This window comes from Pinus tabuliformis, chromosome Q (assembly GCF_031772625.1).
Source record: "Pinus tabuliformis cultivar Carrire ecotype Pingquan chromosome Q, CPIR1, whole genome shotgun sequence".
NCBI classification, from domain to species: domain Eukaryota; kingdom Viridiplantae; phylum Streptophyta; class Pinopsida; order Pinales; family Pinaceae; genus Pinus; species Pinus tabuliformis.
In genome coordinates this window covers 557,703,865-557,720,484 of record NC_142296.1, presented here as the reverse complement: position 1 = coordinate 557,720,484, position 16,620 = coordinate 557,703,865, and the positions used below count along the sequence as shown (strand labels likewise).

The following is a 16,620-nucleotide window of genomic DNA, read 5'->3' as shown; positions in this document are numbered from 1 at the left end:
CATTATGATCTTGATGATGCAACTTTGTTTGTCAAGAAAGTTGGCAAAACAGTTGTATATCTTGTGGTGTATGTAGATGATCTTTTAATGACAGAGAACAATGAGAACTACGTTGCATCCTTAAAGAAAGAACTATAGAAAGGTTTTGAAATGATAGATTTGGACTATGTTCACTACTATCTTGGTATTGAAGTAACCCAACATTCGAAGTTTCTATTTCTCTCTCAAAAGAAGTACATTGGAGATTTATTGAACAGGTTTGGCATGATTGAGTGAAATCCTTTGACTACTCCAATGGATCAGAACTTAAAGCCCACATCCACTGAAGGAAAATAATTTGAGGTTCAACAAAGTATCGACAACTCATAAGAAGTCTAAACTACCTGACTACTACTAGACGAGACATTTCATTTGCCGTTGGAATCCTCTCTAGGTTTATGCAAAAGCCTTGTGAAGGTCATTGGTTTGTTGCAAAAAGAGTTCTAAAGTACTTGAAGGGAACTCAATGTAGGAATTCAGGGTAAGTTCCTCAGATAGAACACCAAAGGACGTCGCTCACAAACAGATCACAAATCAATACACTAGTATTCTTGACATGGTTAAAGCCCTCAAAGATGGAAATAGTCCATGACCTGAGCCAACGTGGCCACTTCAGGCAATTTATTAATGTAAAAGAAAGAAAATTTACATAAGCTTCTCTCATGAACCAACCTTACAAATGACCCTCCATGCTCTTTAAATAGAGATCATGGACCAATTGGGTGTTAAGCCACAGATCAAGTGTCAGTAATACCGAGGAGAGAATGAACTTTCGGATCACTTCATGTCTAGAACATATCGTGACCGTCAGATTGTAAGTATATGAAACAACTTCATCCCCCCTTAAGAACAACTTGGAATAGTATTGAAGGATGTACAAATATGACACAATAGGAGAAGGAAGGAGGCTTTAGAGCCTATCCCCCCTTAGTGACAACTTCCTGAACTCCAACCATAAATCGAAGTTTAGTAAACCTCGCCTCTGCGAGAGCCTTTGTAAAGATGTCCGCAACTTGATCATTGGTTGAACAATATTGCACTTCAAGAACATGGCCATGAATGAGCTTTCTGATGAAGTGCATGTGTAGTCCAATGTGTTTGCTGTGCTGAAGTTGGACTGGATCTTTGCATAGTTGAATGGCACTTTGATTATCACACCAAAGTGTTGTCGGATGCTGCTGCTGAAAGACAAACTCTGACAGGATTTGATGAAGCCACAGGGCTTCCTTACTAGCTTCTACGACGCCACGATACTCTGCTTCTGCTGAAGAAAGAGAAATGAAACTTTGTTTCTTGCAAACCCATGTAATAGGTCTAGAACCAAGAGTGAACACATAACCTGCAGTAGACTTCCGATCATCAGGGTCACCAGCCCAATCAGAATCAATGAAACCAACCAATAGAGGAGATGCTTCTGCACTGTAATGAATCCCAAACAGAACTGTACCTTGAACATAACAAAGTATTATTTTAGCTGCTTTCCAATGACTTTCATGTGGGTTTTGCATAAACCGAGCAATAAGGCCAACAACAAAGGAAAGGTCAGGACGGGTATGGGTCAGATACAAAAGTTTTCCTACAAGCTGATGGTATAAGGTAGCATCAACTTTAGGGGAAGTACAAGTGACTGAAAATTTGGCTCCAGACTGAAAGGGAGAAGGGGCTGGCTTACAATCTTCCATGTGAAAGTGGTGTAGAAGATCACAACCATACTTGGTCTGGGAAAGGGAAATACCTTCCTTGGATTGCAAGACTTGAAGACCAAGAAAATAATGCAAGTATCCTAAGTCTGTCATTTCAAATTTCTTGTTAAGGTTGGGCTTCATATGGTTTATAAGGTTGGGATCACTACTAGTAAGGATAAGATCATCAACATAAAGAACAAGAATGATAAGAGACTTACCCACTTTCTTGGTGTAGACAGTATTGTCAGAATGACACCTAGAAAAGCCAGTATCTAAAAGAAAGCTATACATTTTGGCATACCAAGCCCGAGGGGCTTGCTTGAGACCATAAAGCGATTTCTTAAGCTGACATACAAGGCTGGAGTCTGTTTGTATAAAGCCAAGAGGTTGTTCCATATAGATTTCTTCATGCAAGTCCCCATGCAAGAAGGCCGATTTAACATCCATTTGATGGACTTCCCATTTGAAAGAGGCAGCAAGGGAAAGAACAAGGCGGATAGAGTTCATTTTGGCAATAGGGGATAAGGTTTCAGTATAGTCAATGCATTCAACTTGTGTAAAAGCCTTAGCAACAAGATGAGCTTTATGTTTATCAACTTTTCCATCTGGTCCAACTTGGTTCTGTAAACCCATTTGCATTTAACAAGTTTTCGTCTCTTTGGAAGAGGAACAAGATCCCATGTATCATTTGCCAATAATGAATGATATTCTTCATTTATAACTGCATCCCAATCTGGATGGCCTGAAGCTTTTGCAAAGGTGTCAGGATCACAATTCGCTAAAGCTTGAGCCAGTAAAGAAGAGGCTCTATCGAATTGAGAACGTGTACGTCATTGATCTGTAGGATCACCTACAGAGCACTTGCTACATCCCGAGTAGCACGGACCCATTTTGGAAGCTGAGGAGGATCTCGAGATGGTGGGGGAGGATTGTCATCCTTGTTGTCATCATCTGAAGAAGAAATATTTTCAGAAGTAGAAGGGATATAGAGAGGTGGCACATTGGCCGAACTAGGCTCGTACGCCGATATATTTTCAACAAACTTTACATCTCTTCTAATGATAACATTTTTGGACTTAGGTGGAAGAAGTTTATATCCTTTGACATCTTTAGAATATCCAACAAAAATACATTTTTCACTCTTAGGTTCTAAGGCTTTATGTTTCTCATCTAGAATATGGGCCCATGCTTCACTTCCAAAAACACAAAAGTGACTTACATCTGGTTTAATTGAGCTCCATGCTTCTTCTGGAGTGATATTCTTTAAAACCTTAGTAGGAGTGTGATTTACTATGTAATTTAATTACTTCTGCCAAGAAATTAAGATTAAGTCCTTTAGATTGAAGCATACAATTAGCCATTTCCTTTAAGGTGCGATTCTTCCTTTCAGCTACACCATTTTGTTGTGGAGTATATGGAACAATATGTTATATTTGAATTCCATGCTCAGTGCAAAAGTTGATGAATTTGTTGTTAACATATTCTCCGCCATTATCAGATCTTAGCTTTAAGAATTTGATGTCCAGATTGTTTTTCAACACAGACCTTAAAGCCCAAGAACATGTTAAATACTTCACTCTTGAGTTTTAAGAAGTATACCCAAGTGTGTTTGGAGAAATCATCAATGAAAGTTAAGAAATACTTGTAGCCAGAGAATGAAACAATTGGAAGTGACCACATAAATCACTATACACAAGCTGTAAAGGGGCTGAGGTGTGCCAAGAGGCACGTTTTTCAAAACTATCCCGATGATGTTTTCTGAATACACATCTGGAACAAACACCATCTCTGCAAGATACCATAGGAAGACCTGTCACCATATTTTCTTTACATAGATTTTGAAGGGAGCGATAGTTTAAGTGACCAAATCGCTCATGCCAAGGTTTGGTCACTTCATCATTATGAGCAACAAATACCGAGGGAAGGGTTGATGACCCAAAGTTGTTAAACTTATACAACCTTGTAGAATCATTAACAATTCCAATAGCGAAAATCCGTCTAGGATCTCTTAGGTCCTTAATTACAATATCATGAGGTGAAAATTCAATGGTTTTATCTTCACCTGAATGAGTTATACAGATAAAAGGTTGTAGGATAATGTTGGATCACATAATACATCATTAAATTGACCATTGTCTAGATGAATAGTTTCAGTCCCTACAACACTAAGAGATCTATCATCACCAACATATATATTTTTGGTGTTACAATCATTTAAAGAAGAAAACATGGCTTTGTTTTTGGCCATGTGATAAGAAGCTCCAGAATCAATGAGCCACTCATGAGAATGAGAAGAAGAAGATACATTTAGTGCATAACCAGACCGAGATGCTTGAAAACCACATGCAAAAATTGCTATTCCTGAAGATGAAGTTGAAGTTGAAGAGTGCTCCAAATGGATGTTATGCTTCTTCATTGTTGCTTCCAAGGCTTCCATCTTCTTAAAGCATTTGGATTCTAATTGGCCATTTCGATTACAAAAGTTGCAATGTCTATCGGCTTTCTTCCCTTTGCTTTTATTTGCCTTATCATTTTGTTGAATTGATTTTTCATTTTGAGACTGAAAGTGCTTAGGACCCTTGGTTGGTTTATGACCATTCTTTTTAGGATACTGCTTCTTAGGATTCTTTGAATTTGGTTGTTGCTGGGCTGCTAAGGCTTTCTTAGAAGAGTTTCCAGTATTAAGAAGACCAAGATGTAAGAGTTTTTGTTGTTCTTTTTTTAAAGAATCACAAAAGACATCAAAAGTGGGGGACTTGTAGGCTTGTCCTTGAGAAATAAAGGCTTCTCTAGTAGAATGGAAGGTGGAAACAAACACAGAGTAGGCTGGTCCTAACTTAGCAAGAATGGAATAGATAAGGCTAGCATCTTCTTTCTTAACCTTAGCACCTTTCAAGAGAAGTCTAAGGGTCTTGAACTTGGACAAAAAATCTTTAATGGAAGAAAAATTATTGAGGTGCAATATAAGCAACTCATTTTCGAGTTGATGGGCTCTAATTTCATTTTTAATTTCAAAAACTTTATTGAGCTGTTTTATTGCCTCATTAGGGGTATCAAGTTTTGTGATACAGAATCTAAAGTCTAGAGATATAGACATCCCTATCAACCGACGTGCTTGATCTTGCTTATTTTCCCATTTGACTGCCTTATCTTCATCTTTAGGTTTAGATTCTTGGCCTGAGGCTATTCTATAAAGACCTTTACTTCTAAGTAAATCCTCCATGTAGGACACCCATTGGAAGTAGTTGGTCTTGTCAAGAATAACTTGGCATGGAAGAAATTGAAGCTGAAGATGCTGAAAGTAAGTGTCCCAATTGAAAGATCTCGAAAAATTAGGCCGATTAAAACAAAATAGCTCTAAAAACGGCTTCCGGATGAAGAAGTTATGGCTTTTTGAAGAAAAGTTGTTGAAGATGCTAACAAAGTACGTGAATGTGCGGAAGTGAATGATAATGTTATATTTAAAAAAAATCCCCCCTCTTTCGAAACTTAATCTAATTAGCTCACTTATAAAAAAAAATTATGTGACCCACTTTTATAAATAAGTGAAAATCACTTTTACAATAATACTTTATGAGCTACCCACTAAATTGTAACTTAAATAAAAGATAAAGAGACTTTAGAATTATAAGTGACTCACTTTTTATAATGGGTGAGGACACTTTTACATAAAGTAATTTTAAAACATAAGTTACATGTGCTTTTTGAAAAAGTAACTCAACAAAAAGAAAGACTTGAACCCAAGATCTCTATTCTCATAAAGTAAATTTGGACCAAGTGAGCTAGTTTAAAAGGTTAGTAATTTTTGGAAAAGAGGAAGGGTTTTTTTTAGTCACTAAAGCTTTGGAGTGCGTGCTTACTTGAGAAAGTATTTTCTGCCTACAAAACAAAAAACCACGCAACCTAAAACAGACATGCAAGAAAACCAATCCTTACGACTTTGAAGTTAGATTTCGCTGAAAACTAAATATTTTCCTCAATGTTTCTGATTTTCCGAGATCACACTAAGGCGCGCGGAAAAGAGCATACGCATGAAAAAAATCCTTCCTTTCTCTTTTTGATTTTCCCAGATTGCACAGAGTCGCGGGGCAAAGAGCATACACATAAATGAAATGTATAGATCCTGTAATAAAAAACAGAGAGATAAATAAACCGAAATAAACAGAGAGATAAATAACTAAAATTGCAAATAAAGACTGTATACCTCCGGATCTTAAAAATGACGTAGCTAGGGCTACTAGAAACCTTTTCGCGTGAAACGAAAGAGGTTCCTCACTGGAATAGATGCTCCTAACACAATAGAGCAGTCCTCTCTGCCCGAAAGTGGTAAGAAACAATAGATCTAGGAAACGACAATTGGATGTAGTTGTACCAGCTTCAGATTTGGTTCACCAACAGATGCGACCTTCAAATAACTCTGATATCATGTTGGAATTTACAGGGTAAGTTCCTCAGGTAGAACACCAAAGGACATCGCTAACAAATAGATCATAGATCAATACACCAATATTCTTGATGTGGTTAAAACCCTCAAAGAGGGAAACAGTCCACAACCTGAGCCAACGCAGCCACTTCAGGCAATTTAATAATGTAAAAGAAAGAAAATTTACATAAGTTTCTCTCATGAACGATCACCTTACAAATGATCCACCATGCTCTTTAAATAGAGATCATGGACCAATCGGGTGTTAAGCCACAAATCAAGTGTCGGTAATACCGAGGAGAGAATGAACCGTCTGATCACTTCATGTCTAGAACATACTGTGACCATAGGATTGTAAGTTACAAAAGTACATAGTAAAGAAACACACTTTACCTAACTCTAGACTAGACCAAGTTATACTTAACTAATTCCTACGTGTTAGAATATCCTAACACTCAAGACTTTGGACTCAAGTATACACAAGTGAGTGACTTCAGCTTGATTGGATACTCTAATTTAGACTTTGATGGAGATAAAGAAACTGGAGTATCTACTTAAGGTTATGTTATGAGCCTTAGATCAGTAGCTGTCTCCTAGAGGTCACACAAACAATCAGTTCCAACAGATTCCACAACTCAGGTAGAATATGTGTTAGTAGCTGAAGCAACAAAGGAAATTGTGTGGCTTAGGAAAATTATGGAATATTTGCAAGAGAAACAAGTGCATTCAACTCCTCTTTTGATTGACAACACTTCTGCAATAAAGTTGGCCAAGAACCCAAAGTTCCTTGATCGAACGAAGCACACCAATACAAAATAGCATCTAATTCGACATCATGTTGAGGTCAAAACAATCCACCTATGGCATTGTTCCACAAATGAGCATATTGCAAACATCTTCACCAAAGTGCTTGGAAGGGAAAAGTTTGAAAGATTCAGAATGATGCTTGGACTCACCAACATTTCTTTAGATTAAGGGGGGAAATGTTGACACCTAATCTGCGGGATTAGGAAATCCAATGTAAATATTGTAAATAGAGAAATAAAGGAAGCTGGAAGACTAAGAGACGTTGGGAGATGAAACCCAATAGTCTCCCTCTCCTTGTATATATCTATGTTTTATCTTAATGCAAATACAATAATTTCATTTGGAGTTACTCTTGGCCTTACATTACGGTTGGATAAATTTTGAAGATTATGGCTTAAAACCTCAAGAGTTAACTAGCTACTTAAGATAAAATCTAGAAAGGTGCAAGCTAGTATTTTATTTTAATAAAACAGAAAAATAAAAATATTTTGGTTTTTTCAAATTGGATGGTTGTTAAGATATTTTTACCTTAGCCCAATAATACCTTCAATTGTCGGGTGGTGAATCACATCCATTCTTGAGTTGGCCTTACACTTTGGATAACAAGATGAGTTTGGAGGTGAGAGGACTGTGTTGTATTCACCTTTGTCTAAGATAACTTCACAAGTTCCTAAGTTCAACTAGGAGCGACTTCTAGCGAATTGTCTCCAATCTTCGCAATGATTGTGGGATTGGAAATGATTTTTACGTAGTTGAAGTTACCCTTGGTAAGGGTTTGTCCAACCACTAGATCCAATAGCCCCAACTTCCAACAAGGTTGCAATGGAAGATTAACACATTGATTGCACCCTCCACATGACTATGTATCTACTTGGTGGACCATTCCTCCAATTTCTGTGTAATTCATATTTTTTCCTGTTTATTGTATTTAAAACTATCACAACAAGAGATAAGAAAGAATATATTAGAAAACCGAACCCACAAATTGTACACAGGGTGATGGCAAAATGAAAGATCTATCATGACATTTCATTGCACATTTCAACAACAACTAGAACGAGAGGATGGACTAGCCTTTTATAGTTTTGTTTAGTAATGGTTAGTTGGACCTCACTCTCAAAATAATATTTTCTTACTCGTCATCTATGTTATACCTGTTGTCGCTCAAACTAGCAGGGGTCCTAAGAGGGTTTCCTATAGAGAAACTACAAGGTCAAGGGGCAATAATGGTGCAATAACCCACTGTCAACTCAACTAAAGCTCCCTGCTCTTTACGGACTTTCACTGATGGGAGGAGTCTTGGTGTTAGGGAAATCACTATGAGAGATAGGTCAATGGTGTGAAGGTAGTGATTCCAAGAGCCTATTCACTGGAGAGACTCTAATGATGGGGATTGCTTGCTTTAGAAGCAAGATGAATGCCTCTTCGAGAAGGGCTAGAAGGAGACTTAGACCTAGGGATAACAGGTGTTTCTTGATAAGAAGTGCCCTAGACCAAAGAATCCTAGAAGGAAGGGTTTCCAAGCAATCCTTGTGAAATTTGAGTGACAAAGTTGCGGGACCACAAAGAAACCCTAGCGGACCCAAACAAGGTCAAGGGTTTGGGATGAGACTTCAAACAAATGGGGCTTGACCAAGTGAGGGAGAAGAAAAAGATCAAGGTGATAAATTTGGCTTTAATACTTAATGTAATGATCCTTAATGAAACCACTAACGAAAGGAAACCTAGGGAAGAAACAATCTTCGAGCTAGGGCTTGAATTAAATTGAAATTCCACCATTGGAATAGCTTCAAAATTGGAGGACCTATTAAGGACACATCAACTCATTTCTTGTCCAAGTTTCATGATTTTTAGATGGCTAGCTACAATTAATTTCATGGGATGCCTTAGGAGACCTACTAAGGTTAGGGTTTAGAAAAGTAGAGGAGGAGGTGAAAGCGATCTCCATTTTGATGATCATCTAGGACTAGACCACTGCCCAACTTATTGGGAGAATGGATTCAATGTAATCCAATGTTTAGAGATGTCTTATACCCAATCAAGGAGTCTCCTAGCAACTTTGCATGGCCTTAGAGGCAACAACTAGGTCACTATGAAAATTTACACTTCTTTGATGCTGCTATTGGCGACTTATCAAGGTAATAATGAACAATCATATGCCCCTAGGACATTTACTCTCCATAATTTTACATGAAACATATGAAAAACCCTCACAAAGACAAGTTCAAGAAATTCACATTTCATTAAGGCAGCTACACCAGCTTCATGAGCGAAAATTTTCATATATTACACAAGTGACAAAACATGAGGCATAAACCATGAAAATGCGCTTACAAGTATAGTGAAAATCCTCCAATCATCAATAGAGAAGAAAATCAAAGCTCCAAGATAAAATATAAGCTCTTTCAAACATCGAAATGCATCAATAATCCAATTCGTCCATCTATAAGGCTAGCGAAATTCTCAAGAAGAGATACATGTCTAAATCCAAGTGATGATCAAATGAAATGATCATCACATCAATATATTCCCTAAAGGGTTCCATTTGCCTAATAAGGCCTAATAATGCCTCTACTAATAAAATAATATGGAAAAATAACATCCCTTGTTGACAAACCCACCAATATAGCTCCATAATACAAAAATAAGCCTCCTAAGAGGGAAAATAATAGATACAATAGGTCGAAGGGTCATTGATGAGGCCTAATGTAGTCCAATATGTGCCAAGATGAATAAATGAGCTCCAAACATAGTGATAAAGGGGGTGGTCCCTTGATATCCAAGCAAATGACCTGTGGTGCTCCCAAGTGGCTATGGGGGCAGAAAACATCCTCATGGGTCTCCAAATGGATCAAAGAAGCTTGTATCCCATCTGCACGGGTTGGAAGAATAATGCAAGCCCTCCCATTGTCTCCCGTAGTGAGACACATCCTCATCTGGGCCCTGGATCAATTACGAAGTGTGTTGTGCAAGAGTGGAGCCAGCTGGGCAAGGTGGTCTAGGTGCATCATCATCGTCCAAAAGGTGGAACACGAGCAAATAATATGTGGAATTGAAGGATCCCTTGAAGTGGCAATCTACATTCTCATGGGTCTCCAAATGGATCAAAGAAGCTTGTATCCCATCTGTACGGGCTGGAAGAATAATGCAAGCCCTCCCATTGTCTCCCGTAGTGAGACACATCCTCATTTAGGCCCTGGATCAATTACCAAGTGTGTTGTGCAAGAGTGGAGCCAGCTAGGCAAGGTGGTCTAGGTGCATCATCATCATCCAAAAGGTGGAACACGAGCAAGCAATATGTGGAATTGAAGGATCCCCTGAAGTGGCAATCTACTCTCTGCCATGGTGGAGACCTGTAGCTCTCAACGCTCACCTTACAAATGCCAATATGACCCTCTGGAGGGCTTGGACCCCGTATAGGTAGACCAAACCCTAGACGAAGACCCACCTATTGGAAGGTGAGGGGACACTTCATGGTGGCATGCCCTTCCGTAGTGGGCTTTAGAATGAACAAGTGCCTTCAAGTTCAAGAAGGAGGTTATCCAAGGACCCTATAAGGTGGTTTCAACTTCTAAGGGGGTGACATGTCTATCGTACATCCATCAAATGACAGGTGGCACGTGATATAATGGTGGAACAGAATGGGGCATCAGGGGAAGGCTCCAAGCCACGTGCCACAATAAAAGGGTAGCCATAATAAGGGAATGCCACATTTGGGTGTATGAATGTAGGAGGGAGCAATCGTGGTACATGAGTTACTCTGACCTTTGTTTTTCCACCCTTCTTCATATGCCTTTTATTGATTTTTTTTAATAATTGCTCAGGCTTGAGGGGATGAGAGTGTGATGTGTAAGATATAGTAGGGGACACCCTTTTAAGGTGTGGTAGTTCATTGCCCACCAAGGTTTGGGACAATCATGGGTGTTAAAATCTGAAAGTTCTATGTAGAAGTTTAAAAATTATTTGCAGAAACTTGAAAGTTCTATGCAAAAAACTGAATGTACTTTGCAGAAATTTGAATGGAGTTTGTACTTTGCAGAAAACTGAATTTTCTATGCTGTTGCAATTACTTAGAATGCAAATTTCTTCTTCAAAACTTTTCAGATCAACAATTGTATATAGAACATAAACTTAAGGATCATATAAAGACAACCAAGCACAAATATAAGACACAAAAAGTTAGGTCCAATGACCAGAGAAAAACCCACAAGGGGAAAACCCAAATGATTCTTTTTCTATTAGATTTCTTCAATTGTTCAACAGAGTATAGAGAGAGAGAGAGAGAATGAGAATGAATAAAGTTACCAATGCCTAATCAACTTGCCGCTAAAGTGCTCTTGCTCTTTGCTTGTAGATCTCATTCTCTTAATCAGATCTTGCCCTTCACACTTGCTCTAGCTCTTCCCTTGCTCTTACTCTTCACTTGCTGTCACACTTCTCTTGCACACACTCAACACTAGCTCTCCTTCACAATGAACATGTTTCTCTCAACTCTCACTTGCTCTTGCTTAAATAGATGAGAAAGGAGAGGAGTTACAAAATGAATTCATGCCTTGAGCCAATAATAAGAGAATCAGATTCCATGAGGGATGAGTTACTTGAGGAGAAGTGTAACTCATCCCAAGAATAGAGAGAGGTACACTTGTCTTGAGGAGTTACAATTCGAATTAGGGAGAGAGAGAGTTACACTTAAACATGAGAGAATATTTGGTGAGAGTTACAAATTGAATTGAATGAGGGAGTTACAAGTGCATTTAATGAGGAGTTACACTTTTGCCATACATTGAACTAGAAAGAGAGAGTTACATTCTCTTAAGTGTGGAGTTACTATTTTATTCCTAGAGTGAGGTTCAATTTTCCAAGTAAGAGATTCTCAATTTAATTTACTTATTCCATGAGAGAATTTGTTTTATTAATTCAATAAAGGTGAATGACTTTAGACTATTTTATAAATAATAGTATCATAATAATAATAATACTAGTAAGGATAATTCTTCACTTGTATAGTCATGATTGATTTGATTTTAAAGTGGGTTGCAGATCATCCTTGATCATTTAGACATGACTTTATATTTTTGGAAAGTAACTTTCAAATTGAGATGTGACTTACTATTTTTGGAAAGTCATATTAGAATTGTTAGAAATGAAATTTTATTATAGGCGGTTCAAACAAAACTGAAAGATATGATTTCTTCTAAGAGAAATTCGTTCTTGATATGTCAAATTTTAACACTCCCTCTCAGCTAGGGAGGAATTTCTATCTGCATCAAAGATCTCTGCTTCCTCTGATATCTTTCATTTGTCTTAGTTCAACTTTGCTCTGTAACAATGAAGTCACAATCTAAAGAAGAATCATCCACTTGACACAAATTTGGAAAGAAAATGATCATCACAAGTCACATAGATAAAGATTACACTCAACCAATTTTTATCTCAAAAAATTAGGTGATAGAATACAAGCATCATGTAGACAAAACTCAAACAAGAATCAAACACAACTAAGTGTCAAGTGGTGGAACACCTGCATCCTAGACAAGTCACACAAACAAGTCTCACTACACCTATTGGCTAGATAGGTGGCTCTTCCCACATCCCAAATTGTGGGTCGAATGCATATTGAGGCCTACTCTTGTGGCACACACTACACAAGAGGTACCTCATCCTCAGGAGCTTTCTGACATCATTCCCTAATCTTGTGAGCTCTAACAGGGGGAAAAGGTAGCTCAATGTTCTCGATCAGTTGTGACCACTTCTCAGAAGGGTCACATCCATAAGTCCAATCTGCTCTCTAAAAACCAAGAACTCTCATTTCGGTAAAGTTTTGGTAAGAATGTCAACTATTTGATCATTAGTGGAGATGTGATGGAGCCTCACTGCTCCTCTCTACACCATATCCTGGATATAGTGATACTTGATCTCAATATGCTTGGACTTGTCATGAAACAAAAGATTTTCTGCAAGACGAATCCCACTCTTATTGTCACAATATATAACTGTTGTGTTTGGCACTTGCTCAAATAGTTCCCCAAAAAGATTTTTCAGTCATACTGCCTCACAGCTAGCCATGCTAGTAGCAATGTACTCAACTTCACCTGTACTCAGTGCAATAGACTTTTGCTTTCTACTCATCCAAGAGATCATGGCAGATCCCAAGCTAATGCAGATCTCAAAAGTGCTCTTTCTATCAACAGAGTTACCTATCTAATCAACATCAGTGTATCCATGACGTCTTACATTTTTAGCAATATATTTCAATCCTAGATTGATAGTTCCATGCAAGGATCTGTGTACATGTTTTGCAACAGTCCTGTGGGCATTCAAAGGGATCAATCATATGTTGACTTAAGGTATTTACAATGAAGCATATGTCAAGCCTAGTGTTTACCAAAATTATCAAAGCACAATAAGTTGTCCATACTCTGTGGGATTTGCTAGACTAGGTCCCGCTGCTTCGCCATATAATTTCTTAAAGTTCATTTCCATAGGAGTATGCATGGACTTACTTTTTACCATAGCAAATCTTTCAAGAAGTTTAATAACATATTTACCTTGAGAAAAATAAATTTCCCCAGGTCTTTGCCATACCTCTAGACCCAAAAAGTAATGCATCAAACCAAGGTCTTTCATTTCAAATTCAGAAGCTAACTCCCTCTTACACTGGAAGATAAGAGGTTCTCCTCCTATCAGGAATAAATCATCAACATACAATACCAAAATCAAAGGTATACCTTAAACTGTCTTGATGTAGAGGTTTGGGTTTGCATTGCTTCTTGTGAAACCAAGCTTTATTAGGTAGCTATCAATGCAAGCATATCAAGTTCTTGGAGCTTGCTTCAACTCATATAAGACTTTCTTCAGTCTGCATATATGAGTTTCCTTGTCATTCTCTTCAAAGCCTTGTGGCTGTTCCAAAACTACTTCTTCCTTGAGGAAGCCATGCAAGAAAGCAGTTTTCACATCCATTGGTGAAGAGTCCATCCTTGGATTGTAGCTAAGGCAACAATAGATCAAATAGTAACATATCGAGCTACTGGTGCAAAAATCTCATCATAATATATTCTCTCCTTTCGAGAGAAACCTCTAGCTACAAATCTAGCCTTATATTTTTCAATGCTACCATTTGCACCATGTTTAATCTTAAACAATCATTTGGAAGTGACAACAAATTTGCCTTGAGGTCTAAGAACCACTTCCCAGACATCATTCTGGATGATGAACTTGTATTCTTCAGTCATGGCATCTTTGCAAATTTGTTCTTTTGCAACTTCTTCAACGGTGCATGGTTCTGCCTGAATGATGTTGCTCATGGAAGCAACATACCTTTGAAACCGACTTGGCTTCTTACTTGCTTTGAACGTTTCTCTTGGGGCAACATGTTGTTCAACATCTTGCAAGGTATCTCACAACCATAGTGGGCTCTTTCTTGTAGGAGGATCATGTGGTGGAGGATCCATGGAACCCATTGGATTATCAACAAGCTCATTCTCAAGTTCTGGTTTAGACTTAGATGTAACCTCTTTTTCATTAACAACTTGTCTTTCAGCAATGGCAGGGAAAAGAGAGTCTCTTGTTTTTCTAAGAATTGGATGTTCATCAAATGTTACGTATTTGTTAAACTCTATAGTTTTTTGACCAGGTACATAAATTCTATAAGTTTTTAAATTATCACAATAACCAATAAACGTATCTTTCTCACATCAAGCTTTTAGCTTGTTCCTTTTTGCTTTTGGCACATGGAAGTATACAAGACAACGAAAGATTATCAAATGATTCACCTCAGGCCTTTTACCAATGAAGACTTCTTCAGGAGTCTTATTGTTTAAGGCCTGATGAGGAATTTTGTTTTGCACATAAACAATGATATTTGCAGCTTCTCCCCACATAAACTTTGGTAGCTTTTGATCATTCAACATAGCTCTGACCGCTTCCATAATAGTTCTATTCTTCCTCTTAGACACACTATTTTGTTGTGGTTTGTATGACACAGTGGTTTCTTTTTTTGTTCCAGCGTCTTTTGCAAAGATCATTAAAATCATTGGAGGTGAACTTTCCTCCATGATGATATACTCAAATATTGTCGGATATTTACGTGGAATAAACTTGGCATTGCTCCTCTATATACACAACCAAGAACGTGTGACCCCCCTCCAGAGAAAACGTCGGAAATACAATGGCCATACTTTCCAGCGATGGTCTGCAAAGATCCGAAAGCCCACTGAAATGTGCGAGTGCACCATCACGCTGAAAACATACCCAACAGAGGTGGAGGCCACCGTCTTGGCTCGCATGTTCAAAATGGTCGCGTAGCCAATCCACGATCTCAAAAACAAATCTAAGTGCCCACGATTACCGAAAGTAATACCCAACAATCCTGTCGGGTGCTACGATTACCTCATCAATCACAACATCGCACCGGGCATCCCGATGCCCGACTACCGCAACAACAACTCCATTAGAGAATTCGTGCAACCCTGCTACACCCACTTCATGGAATTGGTTAGAGCTGTGGAAAACAATATAGGGCCGATGCCAGAGGATCCAACCATTGCTGAAGCCATCAATCTGTACTTAGCCAAGGCCATGCCCTATGATTAAGAGTACCCAGAAGATGGGGTGCCGCCAGAAAAAAGTACAGCAGAACAGTCGTGAACGGCGAAACACAGGTATGACAGAATGATGAATTTGAGAGCAGAATAATAGTAAGAATGAGGATCGGGGAAGCTCTGATACCACAGTTAGGAGAAAAACGACGCTCAAGAAGGTAAGTGTGTGTAGACTGTATTTGTAAGTGTAAATAAGTAATTGTATTATTGTAAAAAATCTGAATGGTGTACAATACCTTCGTGGCAGTTTGCCTATATAAGCAGTGACTAGCCACGAACGCTGAATAGTCACGCCTTTTGACTATTTACATCTTCATAAATAATAATGTTTTAATAATTTAATTAATTAGTATTTCAATATTATTTGTGTAATTAATATTTTTATGAATATTTTATTCATAACATAATTATTAAAAGGTGCATCACGTAAGGAATCGAGACCCGGTGTTAGGGTGTATCATGTATGTGACAATTCTTTTTCCTCATTTTGGTTTCTCCTCCTGCTTCTAACTAATTTTTTTTATGAATAGTCATGAAAAACCTGGTGATTAACTAATAGCAGTCAATACCTTAAGCGATTGATCTACCATTGGTCTGGGTTTCAGCTGGACAAAAGTTAAAAGCAAATCTGGAATTCTTTATGCTGTTTTTTATTTGGTGCCGTTGATTCCACTTTACAGAAATTCTGACATAACCTTATATAAATTTTGTAGAAACTGATTTCTTGGTCACAATTGTTAAAACTTAAAGCAATAATTGTGGCCCTTTTTCCTTTAGGCTTCAGAAACAGCAATGGATCTTTTTCAAGATATTAGGGGAAGGGACAGTACTCCTAGAATGAAAAAGATAATAATGATGTCTTATAATAGGCATGACCCTGCCATGTGCCATCACTGTATCTATATTCAAATGAAAATGGTATATGAAGAGTGCATTAGCTACAAACATAATCTGGAATTGTGTGTTTATTTCTGTTTATGCACACATAATGGAGGACTTTGCATCTTTATAATCATTGCTCTTTCTTTACTGCATTCTTGTGCTTATATTTTTGCCGCAATGC

The 16,620-nt window shown here is 38.0% G+C and overlaps 1 protein-coding gene across 1 annotated transcript in view; it reads left to right on the top strand.

Annotated features, from left to right (window-relative positions):
- The window catches only part of LOC149220653 (Transducin/WD40 repeat-like superfamily protein), a 303,099-nt gene that overhangs the window by 224,349 nt on the left and 62,130 nt on the right, over window positions 1-16,620 (top strand). The gene's annotated exons all lie outside the window — the stretch shown is intronic.